This window comes from Halictus rubicundus, chromosome 13 (assembly GCF_050948215.1).
Source record: "Halictus rubicundus isolate RS-2024b chromosome 13, iyHalRubi1_principal, whole genome shotgun sequence".
Taxonomy (NCBI): domain Eukaryota; kingdom Metazoa; phylum Arthropoda; class Insecta; order Hymenoptera; family Halictidae; genus Halictus; species Halictus rubicundus.
Genome location: NC_135161.1, coordinates 13,710,362 through 13,732,039, shown reverse-complemented (window position 1 = coordinate 13,732,039; position 21,678 = coordinate 13,710,362). Strand labels below are relative to the sequence as shown.

Sequence of the window (21,678 nt, the reverse complement as noted above, 5' to 3'; positions counted from 1 at the left end):
GGGGAACTTTAAACTCTTTAAAAGTTCCCGGACTTTTATTAAAAGTTTTGGAACTTTTCTCTGAACTTTTTTTCAGTGGGTTGAATCGTTTCGAACTTTTCCGACCAGCCGGTAAGCGATAGATTCCTCTTCGACTGTCATCTTCGTTTAAAAAATTAAATGATTTTAAAATTGATCCTCCACCTTAAAAATTAACCGAGTCGAATAGCAGTAACTTATTTGATATTTTTGACGAATATTTAAATTGCAATCGAATAATCTGAAGAAAAATATTGCAAACGTAGCCAAATCCGTCTGAAAACACTTGTCCCGCGAGATCCTCTCGATTAGAAGCGCAGTTGCAGTTTTTAGTTGGTTCAGAGTGGCCGTTTGAAATGCGCAAAGCGCGTTAAAGCGGCGAGGATATCACGGGAGGTTAAGGGAACGTGTTGGTACATATGGGAGCAGATTTGAATTAAGGCGCGATAATTTGAATAGGAGACCGTTAATCTGAGTGCAGCGCGCAGGATCAGATAGGAATTGTGCAGGAGCTCTAGAGAGATATTCGGATTTCTATGAAATCGTTTTCGTGCGGTGGCCAACCATACGCTGATCTCTGACACTGCTAAGCTTCCCAGCGAGCGTAGGCACGCTCGCGAACTGACAAGCAAAGACCTCGCGTCCGCTGTGCACGTAGAGATGCATAAACGGCGACACTTCGCTTTGTTCTTGCGCGGTCGTACAGGCATTATTCAGATTTAAATTGCAACGCATTCCACTTTTCCCACGTTTTTTTTTTGTTCCCCTTCCTACGACCACTCGAGCGAAAGCCAACCCCTTTGAGACGGCGAGAACGAAAACTGTTGTCGAGGCTGCTTTCTAATTGTTAGTTTGACTTTCGCTGCTGGCGCCACGGACGGTCCAATATAAATTCTAGTAGGTCGTTTAGTGTGCCGAACGCGGAGAAGCACGGCGATTGAAAGGGAAACGACCGAGGTTCGACTCTTTCAGCTGCGCTATTCATTAAAATTTCTTATTTTTGGTTTCCCGTCAATGAAACTTTCGCCATCGTGTTCGTCTCGTTTTTCTGATTAAAACGACACCAAACACGATATACCAACGATCACAATCACCTGTGTAACAAGCACTTCGGACTTGACATTTACGGTAGAGGATACACGGTTTCTTAACTTCGCCTGTTACACGAGTAATTATGATCGTAACCGTGTCGTGTTTGGGGTCATTTTAATTAGAAAAACGAGACGAACACGATGGTAAAAGATTCATGGAAAAAAATAAAAAATTAGAAAATTTTCAATCTTTTCTTTCGGTTGCATCAGTGTGAGTCTCACCGATCGAGAGTGTGTCACGCTTGACTGGTTCCAAGGGAGATTCCCCCCAGCGGTGGGGATAAAATTGTGACAGTTACGGTAGAGACCTCCGCGACAGTTACGGAGAACTGTCCGGCACGAATCTGATACGAGTTGAAATGGGATCTTTTGCGAGAATTGGAATCGGGAATTTTGTTCCGAGCAGTACAGTTATCAAGCATGATAATCGATGGTCCAAGCGTGTTGTAACTCGCGCTGTAGGTCAGAGACAGCGGGGAGTGAGGTGTATTCGCAGAGCCGAAGGCAGTCTGCGAGAGACGTGGACAGGGAACGGGAGGCGTACCGTTTTCCGTATTGTCGGATCCCCGTTGGACGGATTTCTTTCTCTCGGAAGAGAAATAGTCGGGTTTAGGAGGTGAACGTACCGACCTCGCAGCTGCCAGGCGGGAGCTCTGATTCATCGCGAAAACGAAACGGATAGCACTGACTATACAATGGTTTCTCACCTGGTCGTTGCGTGTCCATTTTATTCAACACTCTCGAAAAAAGCATCGTCGTTTTTCTCACCGATTGTTTAGCGAATGGCGTAAACTTTCACGGGGCGATTTTTATTACAAAAAATTATTCGTCGAAACCATATCTAAAAGAATTTTTCTCTGAAATCTAGTTGCCGAGATGTTAGCAAGAATAGAGTATTCACTCACAACTTTGAGGGTTATTTTCATCAGACTATATCCTGTACGAATTTGATTAAAATCAGCATTTAGCTAATATCTAAGGGAAGCTTCATGCTTTGGAAAAGAGGATTCCCGTGAAATTATATTTGACGCCCTGTTAGCATTTCAAATAAATTGTTACATCTCTTACATCAGGTAAAGAAATGGTGGATTTTTCTCTCGTTCATCACTCGCGTGGGCGTTCCACATGAAAGCATTGTACCATCTCGTTATCTTTGCTTCTTTGTAGTCCAAGATATACGCGAATCTGCTACCTTGTCCAAGAATTTAACAAATAAAGATACTTAGGGAACGTTGCAAATTCGTGGAATAAACAGCGAATTGATAACTCTCGTGCTCGGTATAACGAAGCGCGATTGTAAAAATTCTTGTGTTCGTTTCGTCAACGTATAAAATGGCGGTTTTACTTGAACAATAAAACTGGGATTGAAATGTAAGCACGCCGTAATAAGAATTGAACAGCCACGGGTTTTGTTGCTCGACGTTCATCAGCTTTAGCAATTATCATTATGCCGGGCATTGTTAAAACTAAGTGGCTTATTTCGAAGAGAGTTTGCCAGTTTTATTATTTCTTCGGCGGATGGCATAGAAACCCACACACGTGGCGTTTATCGATTTTCATAAGTACAACGTAGTTATCGTTATATAGCCTAACATCCTTGCTTTCGAAATAGAATTATTATACAGAGCGATTCAGAGCTTGCGGACTTTTCGAATTACCGTGAAATTATTTTACACAGCGTTCATGTTCGGAAATTCGTACACGCTACTCCCTGCGACGAAAATGTAAGTGGATAATAGCTGAAGGGAAAAACAATAGAGCTTAATTAGGAGGCTGTAAATTAAGTGAAACCCGAGGAGATACTGTAATATCGAATATGCACGTAACAGGCAATATCGAAACTTTATAACACGTATTATATAAAATAAATTATACGGAAGATTCGTCAGATTCCATCTTCACAATTTCGATCTTGTTTACGCGTTCATGCCAAAAACAATAAGAGCATTCAAAGAAAAATACTGTTGGGTTATTCTCAACTCACTAGAATAATATCGAAAAGAAGTAAACGCAGAATTTCGTTTTTCATTCCGACGTAAGAAAATTTTTCTTCTTCATCCGAAATACGACGAAGGCCGGTCCCGATCCATCGCCTTGTATCGAAGGAGAACTGTGAAGTGTCGGCGCGGGTCAGAGACGACACCGGCACAGGCCTAGAACTCGCAGGAGTCCGAGGGTTAATAATAGTGAGTGGAATAGCTCTATAAGCGTGTTCCATTAAAATCAATGGAGTCGGATTCCTGAACGAGAAGCGGACTTGGCGTAGATCAGTGGCGGGAATGGAACGTCGAAATGTGAAAGGGAAACTGAAAGTTTATGAATCTTCGGGTATTGATGACAGCTCTGCGAAAATAATGAAATGGCACGTGTCCAAAGGGACGTCCTATCGGGGGAGCAAAGAAGTTCGGGAAGACTGGCTTTCAAAACTGGCTGACAGCCAGTTTCCATTCAGTTGATACGTCTGTCCTCTGTACGTTCGAATAATGCTGTTACACGACGAAAATCGGGTTCACTTTCGGCCGCATCAGGGTTAAAGGTCGCGTTTACCGGAGACGGTTCATCTAGGAATGCCCGACCTCCCTGAATCAAATGTACACTCAAGTAATCTGCCTTTCACCAACCCCCTTCAATTAAAAGTAAATTGATTTCAATCTTACAAGCTTCAAAAAATTGGATTTATTATGCATTAAAAATATGTATAACTAATATAGGCAATTGGGTCTCTTGCCCTAGTTTGTGACTTCGTCGTTGCAATGAATTCGAGCCTGAAATTTCGGGAAACTACAGTGAATTCCCGATATAAGTCACTGCGAGCCTCGCGTTTAAAGGTCACTGGGACTACCCACACCACCACGAATAGTGACTTTTACATTTTACCACAGATTTCGTCTAAGTGTCACTCGGCAGAACCGCGCAAGTGACCTATATCGAGATTTCACTGTATTTTCGAGGAGTTTTCGTTGTTTTAAAGAATAGTCTAGAGACTGTCCCTTTAATCCGGAGAGTTAAGGCAAGCTTGAAGCTTCGACCAGTCTTCCGCAACAAGACGCTCGCCGAAGTCATGTTAGCCCATCAACCAGTTGCTTGTCAGCTCTGCTTCGCCGGCTAACTTCGTCCCCGTGCAGGTTTAGAGAAAATTCGATTGAACTAACCGGCACAGAAATGGGGGAATTCTGAAAAAGGAACGATGAGCGTGACCTCGCGGAATCCGTAACTTTCGCGCGGAGCCTCTGGCCGACGAGTGTCGATAAAATTTATAACAAACTTCCACCGCCTATGTAAACTACCGATTTCTGTCGGGGGCCAACTTACGCCGCAGATTCCACCGTTCATAATTTCCGGACGAACGAACTTTACACGCTCACACATGTTCTTAAGTGGCGTGGATAAAATTTTGACAGTTACGGTAGAGATCCTCGCGACAGTTACGGAGAACTGTTGCACACTCACGGGCAAAAATAGGTAGAATTTAAAATAGTAAAATAGTATTTTCGACTTATCAAAATTATTACCGAAGGAGAAAATTTATTACTGTTTTTTGCATAAAGATAATTTAGGGAACGTAGTGGCAGAGACATGGGAATGGTTTCTAATTTCTTTGAATTCGTATTATTTAAATTTTTCGATGGTTATGGTGCGCAAGGAAAATCCATTTGGTAAAGCTGGGACTCTCTTTTCTGCAATTTATGTTTCTCGTAATCCGGAATATCAAGTAGCCGATACGAGAAATTTCGATGCAACCCGAAGGCTCTAATTAAGGCATATAAATGCGGAAAAGAAAGCGCTAGTGGCTATCGGTAGTTCGATGAAATAAATCTTCCGGGGTTCTTCGTAGCCGACATCAGCAATGCAGAGGTAAACTTTGTCGAAAGTTGATTCGGCGCACCTCGACACACATTCATTATGTTTGTTGACATTTGTTGATAGTTTATTCTATCACGTTCCTAGCCTACACTTCGTGCAACTAGTTTGCTCGATCTGTTCCCTTGTCAAACCTTTGCACTCGAACCTTGCCTCATTGTTAGCTAACGTTTACTGCAGCTCGAACTTTGACTTTCGAATACTGCCATTTTGCTCACTATAATAAAAGAATCGAACTGACTCTTCGAGCATAAGGGTAAAGAAAAATAATTAAATTCGAATCAATTCAAAATTGAATTTTTCGATTCTTATCAAATAAGATTAAATATTCGTAGCAGAGAATTAATTCCGTCCGACCGAGAGGAAAAAGGTAATAAGCTAAGTATGTTTACGAGACGGTTAATTAAGACGCATTCTCATGAAATCACACGTTCCAGGCTTAACAGCTCGATGAAATAATAACCTCGAGCTTTTCACGGCAATTTCGCCACGGTTTCGCCGGATTAAGGTGTAACTTCGAGACAAGCTGATTGTAAGATTAATGTTACCGAAACGTAGAATCCCGCGAGGACATTGAATTTCAGAAATTTAATTACGATTTCCTCTTTCACGGTGATATTGATTAGCGTTCAAATCCTCTGCTGCCGTGCAAATTGACACTTCAATTACCCTGTCATCCACGTGACACTATAACAATTTGCGATGTCGAGTTAATCTTTACTAGACACTGTCGCTCGAGAGTGTCCGAGCACGTCACAGTTTTCAGTGATCCATTCCAATTAATATACGGCACTATTATCGAACTAGTAACATTAAATTAGTATTTTTCAAATGAAAAATATTTTCTGTAAAATCATGCCATTTTCTTTACTGTAAAGAATTAATTTTAAGGGGAATTCTACATGCCATTTTCTTTACTGTAAAGAATTAATTTTAAGGGGAATTCTACATGCCATTTTCTTTACTGTAAAGAATTAATTGAATTCTCTTAAGGGGAATTCTACATGCCATTTTCTTTACTGCAAAGAATTAATTGAATTCTTTTAAGGGGAATTCTAGATGAACATTTAAATTGGGATTGAGGCTGACACGTGTAAATTTCTATACGAGGAGGATTTCCCGGTAATCTTAGCTGCCAAATCGCCATTTTATCCGGGGATCACGTGTTCGCGTACACGGAATTACGCCACAGCAGTAATTCGATTGTCAGAGTTATCACCGGGAGCTTAAGAGTTGGCGTTTAAGAGAAATACGGTTCCTATTAGCTAATTGTGAGATTTAATCTTCGTTCTATGCCCCCGCGTCTTCGCGGCTCTGAAGGGAGAGACGCGTTGACTATTTTCGTTATTGGGTGCTGCATGAACTGTGCTGCATGCGTGCCTCGACTATAAAACACGGTGCTGTTCAGGGCTCGGATCATACTTCGTTCGCTTAGGACAAAGAGCGATGAGAAAGGGAGATCTAATTGATATTTCAGCTTCAAAACGTTTCTTCTGTACCAAACGTTGCACACTATTTGTTCAGTAATGTTGAGCAATAAAAGTATGAAAATCGACGGGCTTCTATATAATTTATTTCTATTCAGAAAAATATTTTGCCAGTAAATTTAACCATTTTGCAAGTGAACTAAAATTTCTAATGTAGATCTCAAAATTGTACAAGACAGTGTACTATAATTTGCAACCAATGTTTCAAAATTCATAAAATTGTATCAATAATTGCAGTCCAATTGAACAGTGGGTTCACACGTTCACTTATTAGAGTAATCGTCCCTGCCAGACTATAGTAATCGAGTAGTCACGTCGAAGGCCATCGAAGAACCATCGACGAACACTTTTCCACCCCCACCCAGCGGTTCTTAGCTCCTCCCATAAGCTTCAAGTTCGCTTGGTAAACCTATACCGCCGCGCGCATTTCGAGGCAGCTGAACCAGTTCTTTGGACAGCTTAATGAGCTTCTCAGGTAACTTTACCAGCTTCTGTGGCAGCTTAACCAGCACCCGAGACTGTTTAACCAATTACTTAGGGGACTTGTGTGTATCGACGCCGGCAGCCCGCAAATGCTATAGTTAATCCGTAACTTTAAATGTCATTGTAACGTATCCATAAACACAGGCTCGCATGCGTTCAACCCCCTCCGCCCACCCCGGCAACCTCATGGTAGTTATTGCGTACACAGATATAGTAACATATTCATGATTGTGTTCAGGCTGCTCGAAAATTTCCCTCTTGGATTAATATTTACATAATTGTACCGGGCGGTACCGATTTTACCGAGAAACCGTGTGGGATTACACACTGCACATGTAACAGAGCATAATTTTTGAACCAGAGTGATCTCCTAGGATCGAAACTTTGATTTTCGGAATCCTCTCGCCAAAATCAACGGGATTGCCTGGAAAAATAGTTAATAATTTCTGGTTTCCCGAGGTGAAGTTTAGCCCGGCTAACAATTCGGACAGATACGTTGCTGGTTCGACGAAAATTTGTCTGAAATATCTTGAAAGTTATTTATATGAAAATTTCGTAAAATCTGCGGACATTAAAAATGGCCCTGTTTTGTTTGTTTACAGAAAGCTTGACGTCCGCCCGGCAGATCAGCTCGACAGATTCCTCGAGGTACGTAAACTCGGATTTCCGCAAAGAAACAAGGGACGCGCGACCTTCGCCGGGGCGATAATCCAACTTCTGCAATTTTTCATTCGGGCGAAGTTGAAAATATGTTGCCCCGGCTCGGGAGAATACAATTATGGAAATCGCGTTTTCTCGAATGGCCGCGCGTGTCTCAGCAGCGCGGAAACTTTTTTTTCTGATGTGTGTAATTAAATACGGAGCGAGAACGACAGAGAGGGGGTTAGGGCTGGAGGACGGAATTAACGGGAAAACGGAAGTTATATGGAACATGAACAGAATAAACAAAAACGCGAAGTTCGGTCGTCTGGTTAATCGATAGAAGCGCAACCGCCCCGGGGAAACCGTAACTGAAATTTTTTTCCCCCGCCAACTGTCCAAACAATTTTAATAAAATATTGGGAAATTCGGACAATTTATACGCGGCGCACCGTTCCTCCGGCGCACGGTTTTTCCTTTCCGAAACGCGGGAAATCGTGCGACTTTTCCACGAGTTTTCCTTCTCCTCCGCCGCGGTTTTTCTCTCATTCCCGGCGACTTTATTGTTCGATCGGTTTGTCGGTAAATTTACATCGACTCGTTCGTGCGCGCTGTCAGAAACTGAATGGCGGCAGGGACAACGTGTATTGTCCGTATATCTGTTTCCATTAATTGATTCCTGCGCGCGGATCGGTTTAAAATACGTCGGGAACACCACCGGGAAGAATGACCAGAGAGATGTAATGATTGGAACGGGAAATCGATTAAAAAGGGAAACAAATAAATGCGATGCTCGAACCGTCGATGATTAATAGCCTTAATAATACCGAAACGTTTCACTTTGATCGCTAGCGGCATGTAAATGTAATTTTATTCGACTTTTAATCGAATCATTGATACCTACCATTCTCTACCAAAACTGAATTCTTTCAACTTTACAAAGTAGCTTGAAACGCGTACTAGTTTGTACTAAATTTCACGAAGATCATAGAAGTCTTGATAATTACTTCGAAGGAATTTATGCTGACGATACTGCTATAAAAATTTTATGCTCCCGTGAAACTACAGTTCTGATTTTATTGTGAACACGAAGCTCGAATATCGAACTATCATACGGTACACGTATTCGCCCTCGTATCGAATTTTTCAAGTTATAAAATGTTTATTGCATTCTTTCGTCTGCTTTCATGATTCTTATGTCTCTATCGAGGCAAAAATGATGTACATATTGAAGAATGAAACTCCCGATGCGAGCACGTGTAGTTTTCATCACTTTGTTGAGGGTTTGTTATTCGTTTGACTGCGCGTAAATAGCATATAATTTACAATTTAATATTTAGTACAAGTCGGCATCGAAATTTCCAAAATTATAGATATAATATTTGATACCATTCACCACTAAAATGTCAAAAATTATACACACAATATTTCTTAATGTTCATATAAATATCAAACTTGTCTAGAAATATTAGTTTTATTGTCTAGAAATATAATTTTTATAATCTTGAAATATCTCGAACTTGTCCAGACTGGGCACAGGCAGTTTCGAGTCGCCGTCGAGTTCGAGCGAACGTCAAAAATATATTAATTACCACTCCTCGATATCTCGCCGATCGAACGTTTCACTTTCCATTTTTTTCTCCATTTGTCATTCTATTTCGAGTTAATACCTGTCCGGGCAGTGACGGTGCACTCGATATCCACACACGTGCGTGTTTGAAACGCTTGTCATGTGCAGATCTCGAACGCGGAACGTGCACCGCATTTTCCATACCGCGGCGGTCTGGAAAAAGTCCAGCAAGAAGTCTGACGATCCCGTGGAAACCCGGTGTGCAGGTCGGAATCACGTCCTTACACCTATATCTCAGCCATTTTCTGGTTTATTCCGCGCTGCGGCCGTGTATCGGGCCAATGTTGACAGCGGGCTGCTTGCTTTCTCGCCTAATCGAATAAAATTTCCCGCGGAAAATCAAAATGTCCGGACACGCCTCTCCCGAGCGCGCAAAAGCTACCGGAAACAAAATCCTGCAACAAAAGCTACCGAACAGCATAATTAAACGGTTACCATCACCCAGTGATCGAATTATTAGAGACGTCAAAGGACCAGTTTCATATATGTATTTAATCTCATAATTATCGAAATTAGAAAGATATTTCCAGTAGAAATCACTAAGCACACTAAAAAATGTAAATAAATTTAGGCTTGCAATTTTTCCGAAAGAACCCCTCGCTGGATTGGTCCCCCAGTGGCGGGGATGCGATTATGACAGTCACGGTAGAGACCTGCGCGACGGAGATAATGTATTACTCGCAGCAGTAGAATCGGTAGGTCATGACCGAACAGCATAATTAAACGGTTACTATCGCCCGGTGATCGAATTATTAGAGACGTCAAAGGACCAGTTTAATATATTTAACACTAGATCTACGGGACCCGTCAAAATGACGGGTTCTAATATTTTTAATTTAATATTATTAAGATTCTAAGGATGCACACGCAAGAAATTATTTAGCAAATTTATTTCTTTGGGTATATATTATTTTAAAAATATTTCCAAAAATGTGAGTAGCACGTTCTTGTTGTTTTTATGAAGTAATGCAAAATAGTCGCGTTTAGTGCTTCGTAAACCTAGTGTTAATTTTATAATTATCGAAATTAGAAAGATATTTCCAATAGAAATCACTAAGCACATTAAAAAATCTAAATAAATTTAGTCTTGCAATTTTTCCGAAAGAACCCCTCGCTGGATTGGTCCCCCAGTGGCGGGGATGCAATTATGACAGTTACGGTAGAGACCTCCGCGACGGGGATAATGTCTTATTTGCAGCAAGTAGAATCGGTAGGTCATGACCAGACGCGCCAGCCACTCGCTCGCGAATTCGCTGAGCATTCGAACAGGATTTTCTCGAAAACGGAGCGCCTAGCGAGAAAATGTTATTCCTTTTTTCTGAATTGTTTTCGTACGTAGAATCATGGTCCGGCGGTAGGTTGAGCCACGACTTCGGGAACACCCTGTATAAAAATGGAAACTTGAGCGACTTTCGAAGCGAAGGTACAACGCAATCCGCGCACGTTCCCGGCGCAAAGTACTACGTAGGTATTGGCTTTGCGGAAACGAGAACAAGGAGAATTCGCGTAAGACATATTTCGCGATCTTAGACAATGATATAGTGAGTCTCCGAGGACGTTGCCTGTGTGCAAATGTGATCGTAGGTCTGCCTCTGAGAGGAGTATATAACGGCAATCTTCGAAACCACTTTGTCCGAGTCCGCGGATACGTTTAGCCTAATTAGTCCTTATGAAAATAAACTACCGGCTGGCAGAAGGCGATCGATCAAATGGATTAACGCGATCACCTTCAGAGATTATTTACATGCACCGCGTATAAATATTTGTCAGTCCCGAGAGAGCACCGGTCGCACATTGTTCGCGTACGCGCTGTTGCATAAAAATTGTTTATTTCGGCCAGCATCCGTCGCTATTCATATCGTTTCGCGCTTTTGCATAAAAGTTTGTTAATTCGAACCGCAAATTTACATTTCTGTTGTATTGCATCGTAATTATGCATGTCGATAATGTGCTCGTACACGTTGCTAGTTTTACTTTCAACTTTGTATTATTCATGCGCGGCGAGCTTCGGCCGGTTCGGTTTAAATCAATTTAAATGCGGCTACGTAGATTTAAATAAATCAATCTTCGATTCGGTTACATTGATTTTTCCAAATAGAAAATATTATTTAACTCGGTTTACGAAAGAAGAATGTTTGAAGAACTTTCGTGATGATTGAACGTTTAAACAATACCGACACGGGACGATATTTTCAAAGAGACGTTTATTTAATTAAAAAACACTTCATTCGGTTCGAATATTTCTGTGCACTCGATCGAACATGTAAAAAAAGAAAATAGTACAATTTTAGTAGCAGAACTATCGAACGGAATTAACACATGACCCACTTTTTTGCTTTTTAATTGGTGCTGTTTTATTGGTTCACGAATGGGAAAGTAATGTAAAATTAAGGAGAGGGGATAATATGGGAAAAATTGGAGTGAGAAAATCGGATTGGAATAGAAATTTTTGTTTTAATTCTTCCTGCTATTAATTAGAAGGTAAATGAACATAATTTTGCTGGGAATTGACTGTGGAAGGACGACTGAAAATTTTGTAAAGTTCCTTTACCGAGTAGAGAAGGCTGAAAATAAATAAATTGTTTACTGTGTTAAAACTGTTTATTAACCATTGGCACTCGAATGGCGACTGTAAGGCGTCACTAAAATTGCTGTATCATTATTAAAAATATTGTTTACATTGTTAAATTTGTTTGTATTTAATAAATTGCTAAACATTTCAGTATTGTACGAGTAAATTGCACCGTTTTCAGGGGAAGGGAAATATTCTAGGTCGGAAGAAATATTTTGTTTTGGAGTTAGAATCGCTTCGAGTGCAAAGGGTTAAATATTTAGGGAAACAATGTGAAATTGACAGGGGGATGGGCGCGGGTGAAAAGTTGATGCGATAAAACGTGGAAAGAAGCATTCGCAGGAAAAGTGATGGAACGTGTCGACTTGATAGTACTACTCTGAAGTGTTGCTCTCAAGAGTTACTTCCAAAAGTAGAGCTCGCTAGCCTGAGCACAGACACGTGAGATCCGCTCTCGACGTGTTATTTTCCAATAGATGTCACTTCTACTCCCGGGAGAATAAATCGCAGGTGTCTACTCTCAAGTTGACACGGCCGTGATAGCTACTCTCGCGGAATAACTCTGGATTTACCTTTATGCGAACGCCTAACCTGACGCACCGTTTCGCCCGAGTCCTGCACGCAATTTAGAGGCCATTTCAATCTCGTTCGAATTAACCTTTAATCGCTCGCGCGGGTACTTACGATCTCGGAACATTTAATTTATTATTTAATGCTCGGCCGTCTCTCCTGCCAATTTCACAGGTTTTTCACCGGAATTCTACTTAATTTCACCGGGTGTGACTAATTTTAAACTTATCTCGTTTTATCCATCGTCGAAGAAGGAATTTCGGAATTTCTCAGAAGCTAAATAAATTTCTTCAAATTTTCTAAAAACTATTCGAACTTCCGGACACGGTTGCGTACTCTTCTTCGTGTTCTCGAGATACCTCGAAACCGATCCTCTTCGCGAACCCTCGAAGACGAAATCAATTCCGCGCGGAAGGATAACGTGCAGCGAAGTTGCATTCGCGTTATCGTTTTACCGTTATCTTCTTCGTCTTGTTACACTGCATCGAGATCGCCGTTACGCTGGCCGTGTAATTGCAGATAATCCCAATGAAAATAAAATTCGTTCGTATAATAATGACATTATTCCCACGGACAAGGAAAGAACCTTGCGCCGTTATCTTTACCTCCTGCGAGCAGGACGAATAAAAATCGCGTCCCAAACTATTTATGTTAATTCCATTACACCGAATCTTGCTTCTCCACGAATACTATCTCCGACGAAAAAAAATATTCGAACGAAATCGTGACTTTTAATAGAACAAAAATTGTTGTTACCGAATAAAAAATAATTACTGAAATGATTATCGGAAATGCATTAAATCCGATGTACTCCGAGGTGCGCTCGGCTATTAAGGTTATTTAACACTAGATTTACGGGACCCGTCAAAATGACGGGTTTTATGTTGTTTAATTTACAATTATTATGACTGTAAAAATGCATTTATAGGAAATTTATTCAACACATTTATTCTTTGGTACGTATATTATAGTAAAAGCCTGCTAAACATCTGCCTGAATATATTCTTGGTGTTTTTATAAAATAATCCAAACTAGCCACTTTTAGTGCTCCGTAAATCTAGTGTTAACATTGTCCCGAGTACTGTTTTTGTTATCAAATAAAATCCGCAGTGTAATGATCACCACGTGTGACTGACACGGCGATTAAAGTGTTAGATTATGTTCGCCGGTGTTCGGTTCTTTTATTTTCGAGCAGGCAGAGCCCGTTCACGTAACATCGACGGTTATCGATAGTGCCATAACCGTGCATGGGGCCGTAATGCGACTTCTTTGGCGCTTCGGGACAGGTGACAACATAACGACAAGGGGTCGTTAAAATCTCTCCTCGCTATAAATCACCTTACGCAATCTTTTCCCTTCCGCCAGGACATTGATTTGGTAACGCGGGGGTGGGGGGCAAAAAAGAAAAAAAGAACCGACGGATTATATTGGGTCAGGGTTTGCATAATATTTCTAAAATGTAACCTCGATCTGATATCTATTCAACGAGGGAATTATGTATGCGCATGTTGTATAAAACGTGAGACGGATAGATGCGAAAATATGAGCGGACGAGTCCGAGTCTCTCTTCCCGCGATCCCCGGCGTTTTCTGTATCGTAAATTGTTCTAAATCCTTCAGCGAATTATTCGGGCAACGTATTCGCAATATTTAAACCATGAAACACGGGAACTACTCTGTAGAAACCTTATTTTAAATCGTCCACATGTGTCCGAAACTGAAATGTATCTCTCGAAGTTTTCAAAGTTCTCTTCTCTTTGATCATCAACCGAACAATCGGTAACGTTGGTTTTACTCCTATGAAATCAATGTTTCTTAAAATCTTTGAAAGAATTATTCAGCATAACTTTTGAACCGGTGAGTTCCTCGCCTTGAAACTTCGATTTTTCGCATTTTCTCGCCAAGATGTACAGGATTGTATAGCAAAACGTTAACAAATTTCTGGGTTGCCAAGGTGAAGTTTAACCTAGTCGTAACGTTCAAATCATTTCGAAGCATAGCCTAGCTAATAACATAACCTAGTTAGTAAGACTTCAAATGGATATTATTGCCGGGGTATATATTACCGCAATACTATTTTTCCTAACGAAATTACCACCGTTTAAGTGTCGACGGTTTTCGCAAGTTTACTGTTCGAACCGCTGGGATTAAACCAGGAATCCCATTCGTTTCGCGTCCGGGAGCTGAAAAACAATTGGACTTGTCTCTCGACGCATTGTTCGCCGGCCGAGATAGCCAAGGACGACTTTAATTGATTTCTTAAATTAGCCTGGTCCGTGCTCTCGCGCGCTAACTCGAATTTGAATGCCGGTGTCACGTGACGGACAGGGCTCCGTTGGTAACACGTTAAAGACAGACGAAGGAGCCCGTCGATTTGACAAGCGGTCCGATGAAACCGGTGGGAAAAGGGTGGAAAAGGGTGGAAAACCGGGAGAGGGACGGGGGGGAAAAAAGGAAAAGCTCGCGGTCTCGATATGAGACGGCGGATTGTACCAGGAGGGGAAAAACAGAAATGGGTTCGGGAGTTAATATCGAAGCGAATGGAAGAGCAATCGGTATGAAGCGAACCGGAATGACCTTATTGCCAGGTCCGAGTGCAATCTGCAATTGGTTCGGTCTGTTACTGCTACAATTGGCTAGCACCGATTTGTGGACTTGAATTTCGCGCGCGCGCGCGAAGTCCACCCCCACCCCCTCCCTCCCTCTCCGCGCATCCTTCCGCTTCTCGTGTTTTGTGTCGGATTTAACGTGCTCGATGTTACAGAACTCATATAGTCTACAGGGTGTTCGCGGTGAATCGGACCGGTACTTACAACGCGGTAACCTTTGTTAACTTTTTCTATTTATATTATTTTTCAAGAAACGAAGGTGACCTTCAGCATTTTTAAATAGAATGCTCTATGTTTTTTAATGAACGCGTGACTCGTGACGATTTCACTCATACGCAACGCAATGGCTTCCAAGGTCGTACAAGGTCAAAAATAAGAGACAGATCGAACAAGACAATACAAATTGATAGACTACAGTCCTATTTTCAGATTAAATTTTGAGCAAATTTTGCGGTTTAGTAACAACTTATAATTTCGTTGCAACTTAGATTTTATGTATTTATTCTCGAGGAGTTGTTGAATAATGCATTTAAGAATTAGAAGAACGTATCAGGGAAGAATTTAGGTCGAGACACAAGTTAATCGTTAAAGATAACTCCGGTCCGATTTGTAAAATCGATCATCATTAAACTTAGCCACCGTTATTCTTGACGGTAATTATAATTCAGCAATGCAACGTCACACTCGGTGGAAGTTATTTCCGTATCAACCGAATATTTCATCAGCACGGGCTCCATTTAATTCTTAGATCATCTCTATCTAATTCAGTCTTCTAATTATTTTTAGACTTTTGATGGATGCATCGATTAAACCTATTTTGTCAAGCTCCGAGTAACAAGTCGCTCTTTAATTAGACCTGGAGATTGTTGTTTGAATTTCAGCGATTAATCGGTATACGAACTAACAATAAGATATGCTTTATTTTGAGGAGTACTGAATGTTCTATTATACAATATTCAAATAATGCATTCACAAATATATACGAATATAGTTCTATTTTTATTTTGGTTCCTGAAATCAATGTGAAAGAATATTAACTTTTAAGCGACATTTCTATTTCTATTTGTACAGCTGTGTGTTACATATGTTGTTAATTTAATTTCGTACATCTGCGCGTGGTTCATTTAATTTCCGTTTTGTGGGAAATTATGTAGAACATTGGAATTTATTAATAATAACTCGTTTGTACGAAATTCGGTAAAATCTAAAATTAATAATTACGCTCGGATATTTGAGAAGCCATTTCAATTTCAATTTATTACCCGGAATATGATTCAGTATTGCGTTGTGGGTAACTTTATAGCGCGGAACAATCTTGGCCTCCACTGTTCTATAAACTGCTCTTTGCGTCTCATGCAACTTGAATTTCCAACTCACACGATCTGAATTATTGTTGCTAAAGCGCATACCTTCATTGAAGTCGCCACAACTGTTCGCCTCTTGCTACAGTGAAATCATACCGAAATCACGAGTCAAGAGCTGTCTCGAATTCAACCATTGTTTTTCACCCAAAAAAATTTGTTTCACCGCCATATAACCTAGTAAAAGATAAAACTTTAATGCATTTGGACAAATCCTTCCATGAAAGTGTAAAAATTCTGTGCCAGCTATGAATTTTTTCAAAATGTCGCTGTGCATGGTAAAAATCTTTTTGGCTTTCATTAATACCCTGAACCTTTTAAAAAATGACTGCACTTTTTAATAAAACCGGAGGACAAAATTCGAATGCATTTACGCTTCGATGAAAAATATGAAAAGATTTTCACTTTTTTAGAATATTTGAAATTTCGGATTACTTCAGATTTTTTTAATTAAATAATTTTCTTGCTACGGTTCACGTGACGACTATCGCGAAAACATTACTGTTAACAGACACCCTAACGACACATACGTACGGCCATGGGCAATTAGTTGAAATTTACGAGCCCGGAGCCCTCGACTTTTCGACGAGCCGCCGAGTATATTTATCGGTGGAATTGCCACGGGTAACACGATTTCTTTGTTGTCCTCCCTCGTCCCGCGTGTAATCAATTTGAACATTGAATCGGCGATATGCAACCGATTAAATGCATCGGCAGAGCTGAATTTAATTGCTTTCATAAAATAAGCGGGAACACCGTGTTCTCGTAATAAATTCTCGTAAAGTCTCGATCGCGCTCGTTTCAACGCCACCGCAACCGACAAGCATGAATCCAAACTCAAAGAAGTGGGGGGTGAGCTTTTGCTGGACAGAAGTGACATGTCTGACCATTCCTCACAGTTTCTACTTATTGCTACTTAATGCTTATAATTCTATGTAATTATTTCTGTTTCAGTTCGAGTTGTATGCATCTGTTGCAGAACTACACTTCGTCGGTGTAAGTTGCAATACATTTTTCCACATTCTTACAACAATAGCCCAATCCTTTTCGAGTAAAACAAAACAAAATGTAGCTCAATCCGACAAACAGTTCCCGAGATAAAAATTTATAAGTGAAACCCGTTTTCGCCAAGCTTGCCAAACTAGAAACTCCGTAATTTTTCAACAAATTCCAAACTGGCAAAACGATGACAGAAACCCCCCTAATTTTGCATGAACTACGCCATATTTCATTTAGAAGAAAATTAAAGTTTCGAGGGTTGTGCGATGGGCTAAATAAAATAAAAATTCCAATCGTTGCGCAAACTTCTAAAAATTGTTTTAACGATTACTGAAAGACAATCTTACGCACAGCTTTGTTACCTTTCCAGCGACTCATGAATTTAACATTTAACCCATTTAAATGTAACTCGTTGATCCCGCCAGCGACCACCTAGAAAAACCCCATAAAACCAAAGTGATTTAGTTAATGAGACCGAAACGGCACAGTTAAATTGATCACGGCTCCTGTAAACCCTTTAAACCCGAGAAAAAATTCCAATTCAATTGCCGTTTCTTCCGCAAATAAATTTCGCCTCTTATTGCTAGATAGTACGGTTGCTTTAGAAAGTCTTGCTTGTTTGTCTGCCTGTTTCCAACTTCTCGTTCTTGCTGCCTCAGCGTGCAATGATCTTGAAACGCACCTGTCTTTTGTACTTCGCGATCCATTCAATTGACATTCCATTTTCATTTCCATCAACGATCCAACGGAACGGGAAGTGACGCGAAGTATTTTTCGTTCGTCGGAAGGAGCAGATTCGCCGATCGATCCGAACCCTTCTTTTCAACGCGATTACTTCTTTTAGCGAGTCTAACACTGCAATTGTACTTTTCGCAATTGCAATTTTTTCACAATGCGTCCGTAACCCCAACCGTCAGACGCAAATCGGTCTCCTTTACCCCGTCGTAAAGTGATTTTACGATCCGAGCGCTGTCTCACATCCGGTCGACAAGTTCGGTAGCCTCAGTTTAAACATTTCCGTTGAACAATACTGCAAATAAATATACGCGACCCCAGACCGGCCGGGAACTGCGCAACGGTGCGTATAATTGATGATGCGTGCGGGAAAGCACACCGTTAACGGCATTGACCCGGTCGCGTTGGCGGCGGCGCGAAACTTTCGATTCATAATTATCGTCGCCGTTAATTGCGGCGGCGCGGCATTACGAAACGGTTAGGGAGACCGAAAATTGAAAATTTCATAATGCGCATTGATGGCCGGGAAATTGCGCGAGCAAACTGAACGGCAGAGGGCCGCGTCCCGTTGCACCGCGGTGCATTACTCCGTCGGAGGGCCGTGCGGCGGACGATCGATTTTCGAATTTGCGGTTTTTAGCCGAGTTAGTACGAATTTCCATCGGAAACGACGCGATCGTCGGCATCGACGCAAACTCGATCGTGTATCGGTGGCTCGCGGTATCCGAGGGACCTGGAATTTCAGGGCCCGAGGAATTATTAATGGCCACCGTTGACGCTCGGCACTTCCGGTTTACCAGATCAAGAGTGGCCGACGCTCGATCAACTCAACTCCACCGTCCACTTTGATGAACTTTCTGCCCGCCCCGACCACCGCCATCTCTCCTTCTCCTCGGCTTCTACCGAGAACACTGACACACGCCGCGTCCCAAAAGTTTTTCAACATTTCCGATTCCCTGCGATATTTGAAAAAAATAGTACGCCTCTTCCACCTTGCTTGCTTCGCGAAAAGTTATTAATAACTCTTTCGGAATTTTTAGACGTATCGGAATATCGAACTCTCTTATCCATGTAGTTTAATTTCAATTTTAATATAGTTTCAGAGAGACACGAATTAATGACGGCACCGCCTCTGCCCGCGGAACGTTCAATCGAAATTGATCATTTAATCACTGAAAAATTTGCATCTATATTAAAATGGAACAATTACTTGTGCGCTAAGATAGACTGAAATAAATGTGTTTACAGAAAATATTAAAAAATCAAATAATGTAGTCCCCTCCTGGGTCTGGTCATTGCTGGCTGTTTCTACTTATCGAAAGTACGAGTACAACCGTACTCTTTCACAGACTCCAGCATTCAAATTTGCACTATTTTTTCTCAACGAAAGTGAATAAGGAAATGCCTAAACGCTAGCGAATAATTTCCCGTCGTCCGTCGAAGCGTCTGCTAATTAATAAGAATTATTTAACTCATAAAAATATCACAGATTTCCATTAAAATAGCCAAAGAAATTCCCGGTGACATTTCGCGCAATTAAAAGGCAAACCGCGCTCCGATCGATTAAATTCGAATAATCTCTGTATCGAGAACTTTTTATCGTTGTGTCGCCGGTTGCGTTTATTAATTCGCAACGATCACGTACGTACGCGCAATAATCGAAGCCCGACATTGAAAAGGAGCGCGGCGGCTCGTTATCCGCGCCAGTGCATCGAGCGCCCGTGTCCGTTTCAATGTATTTCGGCAATCGTGTTCATTATCTTGACGGAGTTTCAATATATTTGACACAATAACGATAACATTAGTTACGCGGTATCACGGTTACGGATCCGGACAGGATGTTACTCATTCGAACAGTAGCGAAGCGACGTTTAATTTGAAAACGTTCCTGGCTATACACGGCCGGTCTCCGGATCGATTCAAAGCCACGGAACGAACAATTTACGGGTGTGCACTTTTCACTTGAATTTTGCATAGTTGCGTCAGGAAGGATGCGCTATTTATATCCCCAGCTGCTCTGTTACATGCTCGACACTCGAACATTCGCGGTTCCCACTGACTGATGTTCCATTGTCCCTGAAACATTCATTAATTTTAGATAAGCGTTTATCTTCCCCGACGCTTTCGCGGCCGATTTCGTTCCGAAAAATTTCCACCACCGGGAAAGAATTTTTACAAGTAAAATTACCCTGCACTGAACGCAACTAATTCTATCGCTTTCCAATGATCACCAAATTCCGTTCCAATTCTCTACGACTTTTAACAATAATCGAACAAGGACGTTACGATTTCAATATGAAAGAGAAAATTAGGAACTTTGACCCATCTTAGTCCTTGGATTCGTGAAACTATTTCGCAAGAGGTTAAAGGGGTTGCATTCTGATGGCATTGTTTGCGACAATACAGAGTGCGGCGGTTCGAGTCGGAGACAACGCTGGGTGCATAATAGCGGTGTGTTAGCCGAGCAGTTTTCCTGGACTTGTTATCGCGGGGGAGGAAAGTGTAAAAGGAGAAAGGCAATCTGGAGTATTCCAGCGGGATTTGCGCCCGTGGGGCAGTCATTCTCCGTCAGAGAAAAAGGCGTAAACTACTGCGGCGCGTCGAAGGCTCCCGCGACATCCGATTTCCCTGGTTATTTCTCTTCCTTGGACTCGCGACGTTCCCACCGAGAAAATGATCCTTTCCCGAGAAGATCCCGCTGCCGGTTAATTTTCTTCACGATAACGCGAACAAAAGTTATGAAATTTTCGACGATTTTACCGTGGATGTAGGTCAGATAGGACCTCGCTCTTTACGCTATCTCTGTTTCGGACACTTGTTTTTCGAAACAACGTGCAGCTCATTATAAATATTCCGTAGAATTATAAAAAAAAAATAATTGAACTTTTGAGCTTATCTGTACGGCAACTTGGAAAAATGATTGAAGTACGTTTCGCAGTACTCGTGATTTAGAGAAGCTAATAATACGGGACACAACATATTTTATTTCATTTCAGGCGACTCTCCTTTATGCACAAAAATGTAAATTTGCATGAACGCCGGCAGTCTATTTATTCTGGAAAGCAGGAATTTCTTTGACGCTCGTTTTTTTCCCTCCGCAAACGCAGATTCTGCTCACGAGATCTCAATTACGATGTAAATGAAAATTTGAAAAATGTCCACTCGAATTTTTCTATTTCAGATTTATTATCGGGTACTACAGAAAATTCCCAGTGATTTTTAAGGGTAATGGAAAAGCGAAGCTGTCCAATTTCGTAATGTCGATTTCCGAAATATTTTTATGCAACTTCTGTTCGAATACAGTCCTACAAAAAGTTCTATTTGCTTAAAATATAACAAATTCTATTTAATACAAGTTCTATTTAAATATAATACATCAAGCTCCATTTAAGGACATTTCGTAGTTTATACTAAAAGCAATATTTTGAGAATTGATCACCTCTTTGATACGGTGTAAAATAATTAAACTTGTGTTCGGTCTGATTAAAAGCTGTCCCTCTCTTTAATTAGGTTGAATAATTGCCTGGCATTGCCACCCAATTAAGGCCCTGTACAGTTGAAAGCAATATTTTTAGAATTCATCACTTTCCACATTTTGCTAAATCATTTCCATTTAAATAGAAC

At 41.1% G+C, this 21,678-nt stretch overlaps 1 protein-coding gene across 1 annotated transcript in view; it reads left to right on the top strand.

The window, feature by feature from the left end:
• The window catches only part of LOC143360263 (1-phosphatidylinositol 4,5-bisphosphate phosphodiesterase epsilon-1), a 128,438-nt gene that overhangs the window by 16,081 nt on the left and 90,679 nt on the right, over positions 1-21,678 (top strand). Inside the window, exons 2-3 of the mRNA XM_076798957.1 lie at positions 7,543-7,588; positions 17,275-17,316. The gene's annotated coding sequence lies outside the window, so the exon portion shown is untranslated. The remainder of the gene's footprint in view (positions 1-7,542; positions 7,589-17,274; positions 17,317-21,678) is intronic.